This window comes from Dermacentor albipictus, unplaced genomic scaffold (genome assembly GCF_038994185.2).
Source record: "Dermacentor albipictus isolate Rhodes 1998 colony unplaced genomic scaffold, USDA_Dalb.pri_finalv2 scaffold_16, whole genome shotgun sequence".
Classification (NCBI taxonomy): Eukaryota; Metazoa; Arthropoda; class Arachnida; order Ixodida; family Ixodidae; genus Dermacentor; species Dermacentor albipictus.
The window spans coordinates 7879719-7896618 of record NW_027225570.1 but is presented as its reverse complement, the minus strand read 5'-3'; the positions used below and the strand labels follow the sequence as shown (position 1 = coordinate 7896618).

At 44.0% G+C, this 16900-nt stretch overlaps 2 long non-coding RNA genes across 2 annotated transcripts; one reads left to right on the top strand and one right to left on the bottom strand.

Moving 5' to 3' along the window:
* Window positions 1-654: 654 nt before the first annotated feature.
* On the top strand, window positions 655-2519 carry LOC139051932 (uncharacterized). Its single transcript, XR_011509621.1, has 3 exons — window positions 655-1022; window positions 1735-1930; window positions 2231-2519. It is a non-coding gene; the product is annotated as an uncharacterized lncRNA (long non-coding RNA).
* A 3357-nt stretch (window positions 2520-5876) lies between these two features.
* Window positions 5877-11421, bottom strand: LOC135901679 (uncharacterized). Its single transcript, XR_010564220.2, has 3 exons — window positions 11032-11421; window positions 8059-8237; window positions 5877-6115 (listed from the first exon to the last, which is right to left on the bottom strand). It is a non-coding gene; the product is annotated as an uncharacterized lncRNA (long non-coding RNA).
* Window positions 11422-16900: the final 5479 nt, after the last annotated feature.

Sequence of the window (16900 nt, the reverse complement as noted above, 5' to 3'; positions counted from 1 at the left end):
GCTTAATGTCACTCATGAATTTCTGTTGCCTTACCAAGTTAGTGGAGGTTACCTTCATCTATTCCATATTTTCGCGGGCCCACTTGCACGTAAAAGCACGAACACTCATTGGTTCTCACTGCCTTCTTTAAACTGCTGGACATTCAGTTCGTTACTACGAAAGTGACTTAATCCGTGCACTCTTATTATGCTAAATATGAAACAGTAGAAATATACTTATCTGCAGTTTGTCGAAGTCTCCTTCACTGTGTTGGTAGCGAGATCCATCGTCGGTACCACCTCGTCGCTTCGTAGCTATATAGGATGTCTACCTTTTGCCCACACTATGTAATGTTCGTGACGCTCGCAGTCACGCAGAGTGGAGGAACTCGGCGCACTCGCAGAAGCAGCACCGGACAAGTTGTTTCTTCAGCACTTCGCCGTGAACAGTAGGTGCGCGTTGCGATCTGTAAAATCGCCGAAGCTATTGGCAGTCTTACCGGGTGCACGGGAAGATTGCCCACGGAGGAACAGAACTATCCAAGAAATAGTGGCCTTCGTCGAGCCTGATCACTACGTCGCGCACTGCAAGCTCGTTGTACGGGTTTGTTTACACTGGGCCTCCCTGATGCTTAGCCGCCATGCTTGCCCGGTGAATGGATGTGATGACTAGAGTCACTAGAAAAAATTTCAGAGTACCGCATTTGTTTTCCCCGCGCCGCCGCCGCGTTCATTGGCCCAACCGTACCATGTGACCTCCGGGGTGCCATATACCTTCCAAGCGCCGGGCGGGCCGCCTGAGTTAAAGCGCAGGCAGCGCAGGTTCCCTACGTTTGTTATTTGTGTTCAGATTGTAGCGCTCGCGTTTGACTAAAGAAATCATGCCTGGTTGCTGTGCCTTCGGATGCAGCAACCGAACCGAGTCTGGAAAGACTTTTTTCTCGATTCCGATTGGAAAAAATGACCGAGAGCGTCGTTCTGCTTGGCTACATAGAATCGGCCGGGATAACTTCAAGCCTACAAAAAACACCCGTGTGTGCGAGGTAAGTGCACCTTGCTTGTGCTTCTCGGCGCTGTTTTAGAAGATATTTAAGCGAAGTGCACGCGGTTTTAGCGATGCTACGAAAATAGGAGTTCATTGTAGGGATCGTTCGCGCCTTGCACGCTTGACGCGGGTACGCTTTTGTTGCTCAACACACGTGGTTATTCCGTGCTCGTGGCACGCGAAGGCACACTTGTCGCGCGAGAATTCCGCGTCCTCACGTGCACCAGGTACTCGCATGATTTCCCCGCGCACGTGAGCACGCTCTCGCTTCGAGTCACTCGACCCATATGGCACTTGTTTTTCGCAAATTGTGACGATCGCAGTCAATAAAAACATGGTCAGTGCATGTCGTGCGTCCACATAACGGCTGCTTTCTGTGCAGTTGTGTTGGCACTGGTAGAAAAATAGAAATGGGTTGAATATTAGCAATCCTTGAAGCTGCGTGTTTGCGGTCACGTGCGCGTTTACATCCCAATTGAGCTATTTTAATTTTCACTGTGTAAACTTGTAAACCTTGATAACTTTATAACGTATTCTTCGTCTCTTTAGTTGGGTCTTTCAACTTATTATTACAGCTATCTTCCATGTTTTTTTTTCTTATTTCACATGTCTCGAACAGCTTCATTCAATAAAGCCCTGGCAGCCGCCTTGGGCAGCCAGCGTTACTGTGACCAGCATCACACTCCTAACCATACAACAAACATTTGCAGGACCACTTTTGTGCTGAAGACTTTGAGAAGCCTAGAGTGGATGGGAAGAAGAGGCTAAAGTATAAAGCTGTGCCAAGCATTTTTGCACACCGTGTGCCAAAGAAAACCAGAAAGCCACCATTCGCCCGTCTTCCTAGTTCGCCAGCAAACAACTTGGCTGAAGAGGCTGAACCTGAAGGGGAAAACTTGCTAATAGGTAATTTTTCCTCAAATGAAACTTTTTTTCATACATACACTGCAGCAGTGCTTTGTTGGTCGGTTATCATGTAGCCACATATAATGCAAAATGGATGATTTCGTACCTGAATGTATACTGGCATTGATCTTGTAACTTTTTAATGATTTGAATCGGTGCCTGATACTGTGACCAAACAGAGAAACCTCAACTATTTCATTGGCACTGCTCTTTTAAGTGTAGCACTTACAAGTAATGTGGTTGCATGTCTGGGCACAAAAAGTGTTTGAAACGAAAAAATCACTATGAAAACTTTTGCAGCTGCTGACAGCACAGCAGATGGTCTGGACTCTTCAAAAGAGCAACAGGAGCATACTGGATCTGCTGATGTGGCAACAGAAGTGCCAAAAACCTCAGATGTTCAAGAGGATGCATCTCCCAACATGTTCAATGAAGTTGACACACTGAAGCGCCAACTTAACTTGGAAAGAAAAAAGCGTGCGAGGGTGGAAATGGAGTGTGACGCCCTGAGAAGATCATTTAGTGGACTGCTTGCAGAAGATCAGCTCCGTGTCCTGCAAAAGGGAACAATGAGAGGGTCATCATGGACTCAGAAGACAATTCAGGAGTCTCTGAAGGTCCGACTTCAGGTCCGACTTCTGAAGGTCCGACTTCTTCCCCCTGTGGGGGAAGAGGATATGAATACCTGAGAGGTAATGGGTGGCCGCTCCCTGCTGAACGCACTCTTCAAAAACATATTGAAGATATCAAGTTTACCCCAGGTATGCAGTAATGATTGCAGCTCCATAATAAACATTTTCCACATTGCAGGTGCGACTCAAGACTAGCTACTGACTTCACTGATGATCACATAGCAAGCATAGCTAGAAATATTGGGTGGCAGCAGGAGGCTTGCACTCATCTTTTTAGATAAGATTTTATAAAGGCTCTGATAGTGACAAGCGAGGTTGTTTGAAACGACTGGGCTGAAGCTTGTACTTTTGAATTTCAAAGAAAAGTAGCCGTGATCATTCCAGGACGCATGTTTGTTAGCAAAGATACACTCTAACTATGCTTTCTGCAATACCCTTGGGCTAGTGTTAAAGCTATCAAACATAATAAAAGGCTCTTTTCTTGTCATTCTAGGTATTCTTGAGGAAGTGTTTCCACCTTTAGCATCAAAAGTGGGAACATTCAACTCTGAAGAGCGTTATGCAGTCCTAATGTTGGACGAAATCCAACTGACGCCTGGTTTGGACTATGATATTACAACACGCTCTGTCATCGGTAAGGCTTCATCAAAAACAAATGTGGTCTGCCGTTTACATATCAGGCAGCGTAGTTCTCTTGCAGCTAAAACCAATGCAGTAATGAGCACTGGCATGTGATACTTAATTTAGCGATGTGAAAAAAATTAATGCAACTAATTTAACTGCTCTAATTTGAATATCTAAGCGTTAATGACTAAATGTGTGTGCATAGGTACACACAGAAAGCCATTCAAGCATCCTTGGGATATCTTATATTTATGTAGTTTTCGATGAAACCTGTTATACCTTATAAACAAAGTTATCAAAGTGGTGTCCAACTTAACTCACTTAAGCTTGGCACATGACAGGCTTAGATGCTTATGTGCTACTAAACCCAGCACAGCAACATCATTTGTTTTTCTATTTTTGATGCTTTCCTGTGCTAATAAAGCACACTGCATGCTTACTTTATGATATATACAGGACAGCTCTGCACTGCTATGCCCCAAATAAGCATTCTTGAATTATCCCTCAGGCCGCCCTACTCTCCCCTCCTCGGACCCAAGTGCAGAGCCTGTACTGGCGACACATGCTTTGGTTTTTATGCTTGGCGGAATTGCATCAAGATGGAAGCAGACCGTCGCATATCATTTCACAGGTAAGTAGCAGTTGAAAGTTAGTGTTAAGTGAATTTTTGCACGTAAAGTTGGGAACAACACAATGTTTTCATTTTTCTTATGCGCATAACTGCAGAGACTGTTTGGCCAATTCCTGAAGAATTGCGTGCCAGTGATGTGTAACACAGAGTGGCAACATTCCTCCTAGAATCTTTACTGAACTGCCTACTTTTTCTTGGATGGTAGCGAGCTAATGCATAGGGGAGGCTTGCAGAAAATGCAGTTGGTGTCGGTTAAGACCACCTAGGGTCACAGGCAATGACAATCCACAGAATAAAGCTGAAATGAGTTGTCAGTACTGTGTAGAATGCTACGTGGCTATATGTAGTGATGACCATTGGTGACACGCTGTCGTCGCTTGCTTGCTAAACCTCCTAAGCGGCTGACGAGTGAAAGAATGTAGCATAAAAAATGAAGCAAGGCGGTTATCGACTTGGCTTTGCGCCTTGCCATGTTGGCTGTGCGCCAGCCAAGTGTGGAGCGGGTGAGAGGCACCACTAATAGAAGCATAATGCAATAAATACAGCATCAGTATGCATATCCCAATGAGTGAAATGTGCAAAATAAATGAAAGGTTTCAGCATTTTGTTTTCATTTCAGGTGAATCCTTTGATGCAGCAAAGGTACTGGACTTGCTATTTGAAATCATCAGGCGCAGTGAAAGCATCGGTCTAGCAGTGGACTGCATTACTTCAGACATGGGTGGAGGAAATCAAGCCATCTGGAAGCTGCATGGAATCATGGCCACAAAGTATGGTCGTCCAAGGACCAGCTGTCCCCATCCATGTGGAAACGACCGTAGCCTCCATTTCCTTGCGGACGCACCCCACCTGCTCAAGAACTTGCGCGGGCACCTGGTTCGGCAACAAAGAATCCTTCTAGACGACGACACGGTGCGGAATAACAAGTTGCCATCCAATGAGGTAAGTTGCCGAGTCTCACACCATCTTACATTGCTGTTCACAACGTAGCGTGCACAATGGAGTTTAATTATTTGGAAAATGTTGTAACTTTTGCTTCTGCAATGAAGATTATTTACTTCAGTGTGAAGCATCTATAGGATTCAGCTTAAATAAATACAAATATGGTTTTACAGTTTCATTTATTTATTCATATAACTCAAGAGTCCCTTTTTGAGGGCATTACATGAGAGGCAGGCACCTGTAAACATACACTATGCTACATTAGCCTACACATGCAAAATGACAATGATCATTTGCTGCTTCTGCAGGTCTCCATGAAGTACCTAGAGCAGCTATGTGAGATCGACGAGAAGCATAGCCTGAAGCTTGCTCCACGCCTGAAGTCAAAGCATTTAAATCCCAGCCATTATGAAAAAATGAATGTAGGCACAGCATATGCTGTATTTAACCATGCAGTAGCATCTGCCCTACGGCTTCTGGTCGAGCAGGGCAAAATGGACGAAGAGGCCCTTTCGACAGCATGGTTCGTGGACCAGGTGTTCAAGTGGTTTTCCCTCATGACATCTCGGACGCCAACCATGGCGTTGAGCGACCTCTGCCCTGAAAAGGGAAAGGAAGCTGTGACCTTCCTGACTGACTTCATGGAGGTCTTCAGGAACCTCCGCATCATTGACAAAGGAAAGACGAATGCAGCATGGAAGCCTGTCCAGGCCGGCATAATAATAACGACTACAACTGCACTGAACTTACGCAAACTGTATGTGCAAAGCAAGAATCTGAAATTTCTGCTGTTGAGTCGCCTCTGCCAAGACGCGCTCGAGAACCTATTTAGCACAATAAGAGTTAAGACGCCCGTACCCAGGGCACGAGAATTCAAGTATACCTTAAGAGTCATTGTCCTGGCACAATTCTTCAAGCCAAGCAGGCATGGCTCTTACGACATTGATGACTCTGTTCAGCTAACAGATTTTCTTTCCTCCCGACCTGATTTGGCTGAAGAACTAGATAACATAAATATGCCAGAGGAAGTAGGAGACCTTGAGCCTGAAGAACAACAGTCTCTACAGTATGTCGCTGGTTATGTGGCACGCAACATCATGAAAAAGCACAAGCTCTGTGAGAGTTGCACAACTTTATTGGTTCAGCCGGCAAAGAATGAAAACAGGTTTTTGGCACTCAAGAACTACATTCCAGACAAGCAATCTCTTTGCACACCATCCGAAAATATTATGCACCTCACTGAGTGTGTGGAGACATACTTCAGGGTGAATGAAGAGTCTCTTGTCATGGGGAAAGTCAACGTTGATCAGGTCAGAACCCTCATTGCAGCCGTGGAGCCCACGTTCACTGTCTTTCCTGCATGTCACAATGTTGCAGACAAAGTTGTGCATGAATTTTTGTTGTGTAGGCTGCGCTTTGCACTGCGTGCAAAAAATGAAATGCTGCAAAAGAAAGCAGCACAAAACTCTAAGTGCGGATCAAAAAGTGTTGGCATGCGTGCAGCTATTTCAAACGTGAAGTGAGCTGTAACTTTATGCTTCAAGAGCTAGACCATTCTTAAATTCTGTGTCCATATCAATATGCTGTTGCACTGTACTAAGAGTTGACAGTGGGTTACCATTATTCCACATTTTGTATGTCTCAGGCTGAAAAGGCCGACATGTTTTTGTAATATGGGCTTGATACACTGTCTTTAGTACCCTTAAAGGACTATAGACGACAAATTTTTGCTTGCATGTTTTCTTGTTTCAAACGATGTGTTAGACATTCGTATACATGGAGCAGCCTGTGGTATTGGCGTACAACCGCTAAATAATTAACAATTTAATTTCTTCATGACGCTATTCCAGTTTCACCGAACGACGACTGTGATGTCAAGTTGATGTTTTCGTCACGTGATTTTGTAGAAAAACTAATATAATCGCTGACAGGTCATTTTTTGTCATTCCAGGTCTTGGAAAAGGTTGGATTAAATGTTGCAGTAAATTATAACTACACATCAATGATTGTTAGTTTTTTTAGTGGATCACGTGACCAACACATGAGCTTGACATCAGTCGTTCGTCGATGAAACAGAAACAGCATGAGAGAAGAAAATCCATTATAAATTATTTAGCACTGTAGGCAAATACTGCCCGGTAACCCATGTATTCTATTTTGTAACGCATCGTTTGACAAAAGAAAACACAGAACAATATTAGGTGTTCATAGTCCTCTACTAACAACTACCATGTATGTTTGGTGTGAATTTTGTCACATGATATTCCATGCTGAGTTCAGCCTCCAGAGTCAGGCAAAGAAGACATTATTCCAGTTTGCAATATTTAATTATTTTTTTCTGGCTTATTTATTTTGGACTCTTGGCTCATCACTGCAAGCTGGTTCCGCTTTTTTTAAAACCTGACCAAGTCTGTGTTAGGGGAGTCGGATGGCACAGATATTGAATGCCTGCGGCTCTTTGTCTAGTCTCTCTTAGCCATTCCACTAATGCTTAATTTGCTGCACTATGGGGGAAAAAATTGCCTGCTGGAGTTTTGTGCACTTAACCCAGTTTGTGCTGTTTATGGTTGCTCTTATGTTTTTGTGTGTAGAAGCTGTATGCATGGTACAGAATTTTTAAAATTTATTCAAGCAGTTTGATGCGTTTTAAATGTTCTTGGATTGCATTGTTTAGGAGGGTTGTAAGCACACATTCATACTTGTGTGGTGGTTGATGCTGCATATAAGACCATCGTGCAAAATGTCGAGTGTATTTGAGCAGCTGTTCTAGTCCGTGCTTAGGATGAGAGTACTGGCCGACTCGGCTTATTATGGCTTGTATGTAAGGCTTTGCAGCTTCAAAAGCTATTTTCTGTATTCCGCAGAAGGATGAAATCAGACTTTGCTGTGGTTTTAAGGAGATAGTGTGCAATCGGTGTTTTCTGGTGTTCATGCTCCTGCAGTTTCATTGTCATATATACAAAATTCATTTTGTTTTTGTTCGTACACGCTAATGGTGTTGCTATTTGAGAGTTGGTACTTTTAAATGGTGTTGTCAGTACTGGGTAGTTGTTATCTTTGTGTTGTACAGCAAACTCCACTTGCTGTTCAAGATGACTGCAGGGGTGATAGGTGTTTCTAGTCTTGCATGTGCTGTTTGCAGCGCTTCTACTTTGTTTATTTTCCACACTAGTGGTGTCAGCCTCCAGTGTGTTCCGTAGGTGAAACAAACGTGTTTGCTTCTGGAGGTGAGGTCAGTGATGTATACTTTTTGAATGACTGTTTGCTTGGAACATGCGGATGAAGAGGAGCTGGCTCACCTGCATATTTGCTAGGAAACAAGGCTTGTGGGGCAGGTTCTGGCACCAGTCACCAGCGCCCATTCTTATGAGTTGTAAGAGGGTTCCTTTCTTGTGTAATGCTGTGCCTTCCCAGTGGTGCCAGATGAGGACCTCCGTGTGCTCCGTTGGCTACCTGTGTCTCTGTCGGTGCCATTCAGCTGCAGAGTAATGCAGAGTAGTTGATTTATGACAAGGTAGACAATTTCATAGCTCAAACTGTATCTGCTGATCCCGTGGGCTTTTTGAAAGCTTTTCACAGATAGCAAAGCATCCTCTGAAGTGCCATCAAAAATTAATGTATGAAAGAAATGCAGTTGCTGCCACCATAACTACTATTTATTCTTTAGTCAATGATTACCCCCCTTAGCCCGAGGGCGCAACAGCAGGGGCATTCGCTTCACCTCACTGCCATTGTGATGATTGGCGCTGCAACTGAAACTTGTTTGCTAGCACAGTAATTACAGATTGTGATACATTCCAAGCAACGCACGCATTGAAGCTTAGTTAAAGCTATGTTTATAAATCCGAAAAAAGAAATAATAAAGTTCATTAGGCTTCAGAACTTGTAGCTTCCGTACATGATGGATGTTGCAGGCAGTTTGTTAGTCGCAAGGAGCAAAACTAAGCCATTCTTAATTTCTACTTCAGGTGTACCTACACTTCCAAGTCTCTTCAGCATAAGCACATTTGCCTTATGTGCCATAAAGAGAAAAAAAGAGCATTATAACTCACTTACGTGCACTTTGTTTTTAGGTGCCAAAGTGTCTTAGTCTGCCCATTTTTTAAGTTTGCATGGTGTGCCTGCTTCATGATCACATTTGACAGGGAGACTTTACTCGGAAATACAGGATGATGAAGGAAAGACGGGATGAGCTTGAATTGACAACAGCATTAAGGAAAGCAATGTGTGCGCCCAGCCACTACACTTAAACAGGAATGATGTTTTGTGATTACATGAAAAAATTTGTATCACAGCAAAAACCACCAAAAGCAAAGAAGGTGAAAGCTTCATACTTGTAGCAAAATTAAAAACAAGATTAAAGCCTCACCTTAAAACGTAAAAAAACTATATTATCTAGAATTAAGTAACCTAAGTGCTCTTTGAAGAAAATCAACACCAGATATATCAGTGACATGCGTCTCTTCTGAACCTGTGAATGAGAGGCGCCTCAAGAATCTCCCTAGCTAACTTGTCTTTTAATTGTCCTAAGACTTCTGTGTTTCTGTACAGCAGATAAAAACTACAAGCTTTACAGTGCAAACAGACATACTGAGCATTATTTTTGTTAAGTGAAGCACCATGTTCTCTTCGTCAGTTGTTTAGGAAACGACCAGTTTGCCCTATATGAACAGACCTACAGCTCAGAGATATCTTGCAAACCATGAGTGCTGCACATTCAATAAGCTTGGTGGTATGCTTCATATCACAAACCAGTTTTTTCACCATACTTCAGCTGAAAAGTGTGTAAAGGCTTGACAACTTGTGCGGGAAGTGGGAGCGTGTGAAGATTACGCCTGTGCTGAATTTTTCTGCTACCATTTGGGAACAGAGAGATATGGTGAAAGCAGGGCAAAATCTGAAATTCCTTTTTCTGCTGTTCTTTTGTGGCACTGAGGACAGTGGGTCATCTATATTCTCTGCACAATTTCTGAAACAGGCTTTCTGCATCATCGGTGAGCACCGACATGTTGGTCTCCTTGGGTATGCCTCTGAAATAAAAGCTTTCTTTGTCTGTTTGCATTTGTGCCATCCTTCTTTCCCCGTCCTTTGTTTATTCGGCAGGTATCTCTGTAAAAATTATTGCCAACTAGCCCAAAGTTCGACTTTGTTCATGACTAAAGCCGTAGGCTTGTGGTCGGGAAAATGAAAGTGCAATGTATATATTATATATGTCAATAAATGTGTGCAAGGTGGCTATCGCTTACCGCACACAAAGCACTCATATTGTTTACTGCCTTGCTTTCATTGAATGTGCGATTTGTACCTGGATGTACATTACAAATGAAACTGACCTATACACATGACATTTAAGAAAATATTACCCAACACTGCATGCATGTAATATCAAGTAACTCATCTTTTGATTTATTTTCCTTTGGTCACCTACACACAAGACTGCAGAATCTGACACATTGCAGTCCTTTCTTAAAATTTGGTCAATAGGAGGCCCTTGATACTTCCTTTTTTACACTTATCCTTTGCTCATTCATACATACGCATTTTGAGCCTGAAACCAACAGCCAGGTGATATTCAAAACGCATGCTTCAAATTTTGAGCTTGTAAGCCGAGCGCATGCAATGAACTGAAGTCAACATACATATGTTTTATGTTGAAATGCTACGGTGCATACCCAAATAATGCTGTGCTTGATGCATAACAAGAAATACAAAACAACAGAACACCCAGTAGCTTTAGTTTCACTCTGTCACTATGCATGTCACATAAACCGCTCTAAAAGCACAATAATTTTATACATCGCCCATGCAACTTAGAAAAAAAAGTGCTGCGTCATCAGCGGGCGTTCCTGCCTTTTTTTTTACACGCAGCAATTCCTGGTAGTCTAAGAAAACAGTCATAAATCAGTTGAGAAGAGTAGCCGCTCATGAACGCACTAGACAGCCGCGTTCATAAACCGCAATGTAGCAAACTCTCGCTCATTATCAGTGTACAGAAGTACATATAAGCTGCTGTAATCACACAAATGGCTCATATTGGCCTTCCTCAAGATTTAGTGCGCAAAATGGTCATCGCAGTTGGTTTTTACGCCTGCTGTGCACAGATCGTCTTACGATCACGGCCAAGCACCGATGCGCACACGGCAGTCGCAATGTGTCGTGCGTATACGGCGGACGAAGTCGCCCGGCAGAGTCGAGAACGCGCGGTATCGGATTACAAACTAAATTAAATGTATCCGATTTAGCTTGTGAAATTACACAGTGAACGTACGTACCTGTGACACTGTCGGGTGTTTCGTCCTGCTTGGAAACATTCAGTAGAAGCCGACGGCGGTCCTCGATATTCATGCCCAAAAGCACAAGCTTGCCTCATTGCGGCTCGAAGTGACGAAACGTTTTCTTCGTAGCTTGCTCCGCGGAAGGGAAAAAAAAAACGCGTGCATAAGCTCGCGATAGCAGCGCTAAGCTGCTGCCCGCAATCGTAGCACAGTTCCAGGTGTAAACACGATCGGCGTGCAAAACAACCACCGGCTGGATAACATCGCCAAAATAACATGTCCTTTTCGTTCTTGGCAACCATTATCTCCGGGCACAAAGTATTTGTACTTCAGTAAACACTCAACCCGATATGTCGCCGAATATCAAGCTCTTCCAACACAGCGGCCTTCCCGCGAAGCAGTCGGCTTGGAAGGTGTATGGCGGTGGCCGCTCAGTGTTGCCAGTCAAATCCCGACCTTTGCGGTACTCTGAAATTTTTTCTAGTGACTCTAGTGATGACGCCGCTACAGCGCTCCCTCGTGGTATAATGCGAAGCGTACTAAATTACAAATTAGTCTAAGACGCATTCAGTGCACATCTCGTAAGCTTCAAAATGCTTCTAAACCACGTTAAAGTAACTAATAATATTGTACTAAATGCATTTGTTTTACAACTTGCTTCTGCATGTAATGCACTCGGTGGAACGACAAACAAGTGAAAGAAGGCACGACCATGCACCGACGGTATGATCACGTGAGCCCCAGTTTGTCGACCGCCCAGAAGGCAACGCCCAAGAAATGATAGCCAGCCAGAGTGAATCTAGATAAACCAATGAAACTGGAGGCTTGTCGAAAGATAAACTGTGTCTCGGTACCATTCGTGCTTTCATTTTGGGGTGTCGCCAGAGCTCGTGAAGATCCCGAGTTTCGCCAAACTCGGCGCATCCTGCATAGCGCCCCAGCTGTTCCTTTCCTGGCCATGGTCGCCTGCCTCGTACGGTCAGTGCAGCCGGTTATTTCCCAGGACAGGACAGCGCAGGGGCGGTCATGCTCACGCAATCTACGAGGGCGTGCCAAGGCGCGTTACTAAGCCCTCTACCCAAACCAGCACCTGGTGTCGAAACATGGCACCGCGCATGCGCGTCCTTTCTAGCTTGCGTGCCTAACAATACGTATCTCTCGCTTCATCAGAAGGCGATAAAGCGCAGTATGGCGCGTGTTCGCAGATGCCACCAAATTTTCATCACGACCTGCATACCCATATTTCGCATTGCTCGAGCGTAGCATGCAGTGGTGCCTGATGAAAGGCTAAGGGAGCTCGTGTACAATCCGTACCTTTTTGTCAAATAATAAATATGCAAATCAGACGCACATGGTAGCATTAAAGCGAAACAAAGCATTTTGAAAGCGGTTTTTAAGTACTCCCTAACTAACCGCGATGCGAACACTTGCTTTTCTGCCCGCCGTGGTTGCTCAGTGGTTATGGTGTTGGACTGCTGAGCACGAGGTCGCGGGATCGAAAGCCGGTCACGGCGGCCGCACTTCGATGGGGCCGAAATGCGTAAACACCCGTATGCTCAGATTTAGGTGCACGTTAAACAACCCCAGGTGGTCAGAATTTCCGGAGTCCTCCGCTACGGCGCGCCTCATTAGCAGAAAGTGGTTTTGGCACGCAGAAGCCCATAATTTTTAACTTTTGCTTTCTTTCGTCCTGTGCAACGAGCTAGTTGTACAGTACTTATGATTTTCAGCCACAGAGGTTACCGCATTATTCTCTAGCAATTTTTTTGTTTATGCAATAAACCGCTCACAACCTATGCTGAAATGCAAACTGCGAATAAGGCCGATGCCGAGTGCGAGACGGCGCAGTGATGTCACGATGACGAAGGTAATGTATAATACTTGTGGAGAGGAGAATGTTGATGACACGTGCGTGCAACGAAAAGTAGGACGCGTATCATTCAACGTTCAAGTAATCGGCACCTCTTTTGTCCCGATAGCAGATGGCCATTCTGGAAGATTAGCGATAAAGAGGCAAACAACCAGTGGCTAAACTTACGAAAATAATGTATGTCACAGAATCTGGTCGCTCTAATTCACTTCTATATGAACATGTCAGGGTCCTACATAGACGCCTTCAAGCCGCCGTATACAGGCTGTTCCAAATAGGTTTAGCCAGGAATTCAAATATGAAAGTCGCGTCGTAAGCGAATTGAACTGAACGCATACTTTTAGCAATAACTTTAGTAATTCAGACAATTTTTCCCCATAACTCATTATTTTGTTATATTACCCAACTTTTTATTTATTGACTCAGGACACCAAGTATGATACACAGATTTGTAGAGAATCTTAAAAAAACCACCGATGGATTTGTTACGAGACGTCTCACGCAGTCCTTTTCCCCGGGTTGCGAAGAAATCCCAATAAATATTCAGAAAGTCTCGTGACCGAGTGCTTCAGCAGTGGTATAATGGTGCTCTCAAGCGTACGTTCGATGAACAATTTGGAGGTAAGGTAGAAGGCCCGCCGCAAGACAGTAAAATGCTCCCAACACTCACGCTGCAGAACGCCGTGAAGCTGATAAACACCGACACCGAAGAAATTGTGAACGCCGACAACGATGTTCTCGTCGATGCACAGCCGATGACAGCGTTAGTCGACACTGGTGCCGACTTCTCTATAATGATTGAGCAACTCGTCCTCCGCCTGAATAAAGCAAAGACTCCATGGACTCGCATAAGGACGGCAGGCGGATAATTACTTATGCTTACTCGAAGATTTACTGCTAGACTTAACATCGCGAATCCTTCCTCCAGGGCCGCTTTCATCGTTCTTCCTGTGTCGTATAAAATTTTCATTATTGGAATTGATTTCCTAAAAGTATATGACGCCGTAATTATCATACCGGAGCACATGGTGACGTTTTACAAGAGCCCTGGTAGTTTTTTGCTTGTCGATGCAACACAACTCCTTTCGTCTGAGAGAAGACGACATCGTCATCCCAACTCGATCACGTGCCCTTGTTTCGGGAGCATGTCACGTACGGCTTTATTAGGATGGAGTTGCAGACCAAATAACCACGTTGCTCTTTACTCGCGGTATCCCAGTCGCACGAGGAATCCTGAATGTCGCCAACGGGCACATAAACCTGTTGCTAAAGAACTTTAGCACACAGAGACAGCACCGTGCATAGGGCACGGTTGTGCCTTATTTTCATGGTGTTGGGGATGTTTACACATTCAAGGCTGTCCGAGAATGTATAATATGTTTATATGCATAATACGGTGGACAGTGGACACGGGAACAGCGCTTGTGGTACCACGCCTAATCGCCTTGTTTTCGCTATGCAGGTCTCGCTTTTTATCATCTTCGGATGGTCGTCCTGCTTATCCCGTGAACCCGCACCGTCCCATTTACTCGTGCCAGCCTCAGACATGACCGAAGCCTATTTCAGCGATACGCCAGCCGCGATACCGACCTATTCGCTCGACGTTTCCTTCGGCCTCCCAGCCACATCGACACAGCCATCACCAGGAGAGGCTGATTTAAGCTGCCGACCGATCGACCTACACTTCAGTGGACACGGGAACAGCGCTTGTGGTACCACGCCTAATCGCCTTGTTTTCGCTATGCAGGTGCGTATAATTGCCTCCCTTCATGCTAAAAAATCTGATAACCGCTACCTGGTACTGTTCCCGTGTCCACAAGTGTTATTTGACGCAGCGTACGACTGTTGTTCTGTTATCCTACTGTTATTACGTTCGGGGGATGTCGAGACTAACCCTGGACCTAACACACGTTCTGAATCTCTGCTTGATATTGAATCGCTTCCTTCTGATCCTTCTGAACAAATGAACGTTTTATTCAAACTGCTTAAGGATCTGCACACTCGATCGCTTCAAACTTCCAAAACACAATCCGAACTAGCTGCTGACGTAAAGTCAATCAAAAATGGCCAGAAAAGCATTGAAACAAAAATTACTGGTCTCCAAAATCGCTTAGATTTACTTGAAGAAAAATTTAAAAACGTCGACCAAGTGGCCAAAGAAATCTCAGAAGTGAATGCCAAGGTAAACAGTACGACCTGTCGCTTGGAAGCGCTTGACTTACGCCTCGTTGACATTGAAGACAGATCGCGCCGTGATAACCTAATATTTCGTGGTATCCCTGACACAAAAGAATCATGGCAAGAAACCGAGACCAAGTTAATATCAACGATTAAATCATTCTTCGATACATTTCCAGATGACACCCTCCATCGCGCACATCGCCTTGGCCCTTTCGATCCTAACAAGTGTCGCCCCATAGTTGCAAAGTTTTCACATTCGAAAATCCGGGAGAAAGTGTTCGCGCTGCGCGATCAATTCAAACAAAATAACCTTACTATTAGCGAAGACTTCTCGGTTCCCACTCGCGTTGCTCGCAAAAAACTAATAGAGTTCGGTACCAGTCACCCCGGTTCCCCCAACTTTAAACTCCGCTACAATAAATTGTTTCTGAACAATAAGTGTTATATTTACGACGCGTCTACCGATAGCGTCCGTGAAAGAGCGCAGAGTGCATCTGGCACATTACAGAATCATTCGGTTCCACTACGTGCGTCACAATAGGGAAGCGTAAGGGGTAGTGGCCTAACATCACAAAAAGCTTTACCTCACTTGCCTATTCTGTTTACAAATATAAGAAGCCTTGGGAATAAATTTCATTCTTTATCTTCGGCAATCGACACGTGCGATGCAAAAATTATTGCCTTGACAGAAACTTGGCTTCCTGCACATGTGCGCGATTACGATACTTTCTGTGGCGCCGGCAATTTCGCTGTCTACCGCTGTGACCGATCTGCACGTAGAGGAGGAGGCGTCCTTCTCGCAATTTCTAAAGATATTCCATCATTTCATATAGATATTAACACTGAACTTGAAACCACGTGGGCTTGCCTAACTCTCGGTCACACAAAGATAATCCTCGGCGTTTGCTACCGCTCACCCTCGTCATCTGCTACTTTCACTGACCAGCTACACGATGCTATTAACCTAATTTTTTCCCGTTTTCCTACAGCACCGTTATTCTTACTCGGCGATTTTAATTTTCCAAATTTAATATGGAGTACGCATCCACCCACCATAAAGCCTTTTTCCGTTCAGGCTAAAGATTTCTGTACACTGTGTTCCCTATTTTCATTTTCCCAACTTGTGACTCAGCCTACCAGATCATCAATCAGAACCGCTAACACGCTTGATTTAATTCTCACTAATCGACCAGAACTTGCTTCCTCCATAACACACCTACCTGGTATTAGCGACCATACCTTACTGACATTCGGTTTAAAAGTCTTCCATCCCAAAAAGATAAAAGTTAAGAAATTAATACGTGATTACAAGAAAGCCAACTTTGAAGCCATTAACAATGAACTATCGTCATTTATTCAAACATTTTTTGTTGATTTTGAGAACCGTACGGTCCAGTCAAATTGGGATATATTTGTAGACCAAGTACGCCTATTAACTGAAAAGTTTATTCCTAATCGCATCATCACTTCTAATCCTCAATCCCCTTGGTACAACTCTTATATAAAGCGCCTATCTAACAGAAAAAAACGTCTTTATCGCTTAGCTAAATCATCTGCAAGTAAAACAACTTGGAAAACCTATAACGTTGCCAATAATCTGTACTTAACTGCACTAAAAATGCTAAAGACAATTACTTATCCCATACATTACCTGACATGCTTACGACAGATATCCGAAAGTTTTGGCGCGTCATTAACCCGTCTTCTGATAGCTCGATCACCTTGAAAGATGAGTCTGGTGAAGTTATTTCAAGTGAAGCTTGCGCAAACATTCTCTGTGAATCATTTGCAAATAATTTTTCCACTTCATCGAAC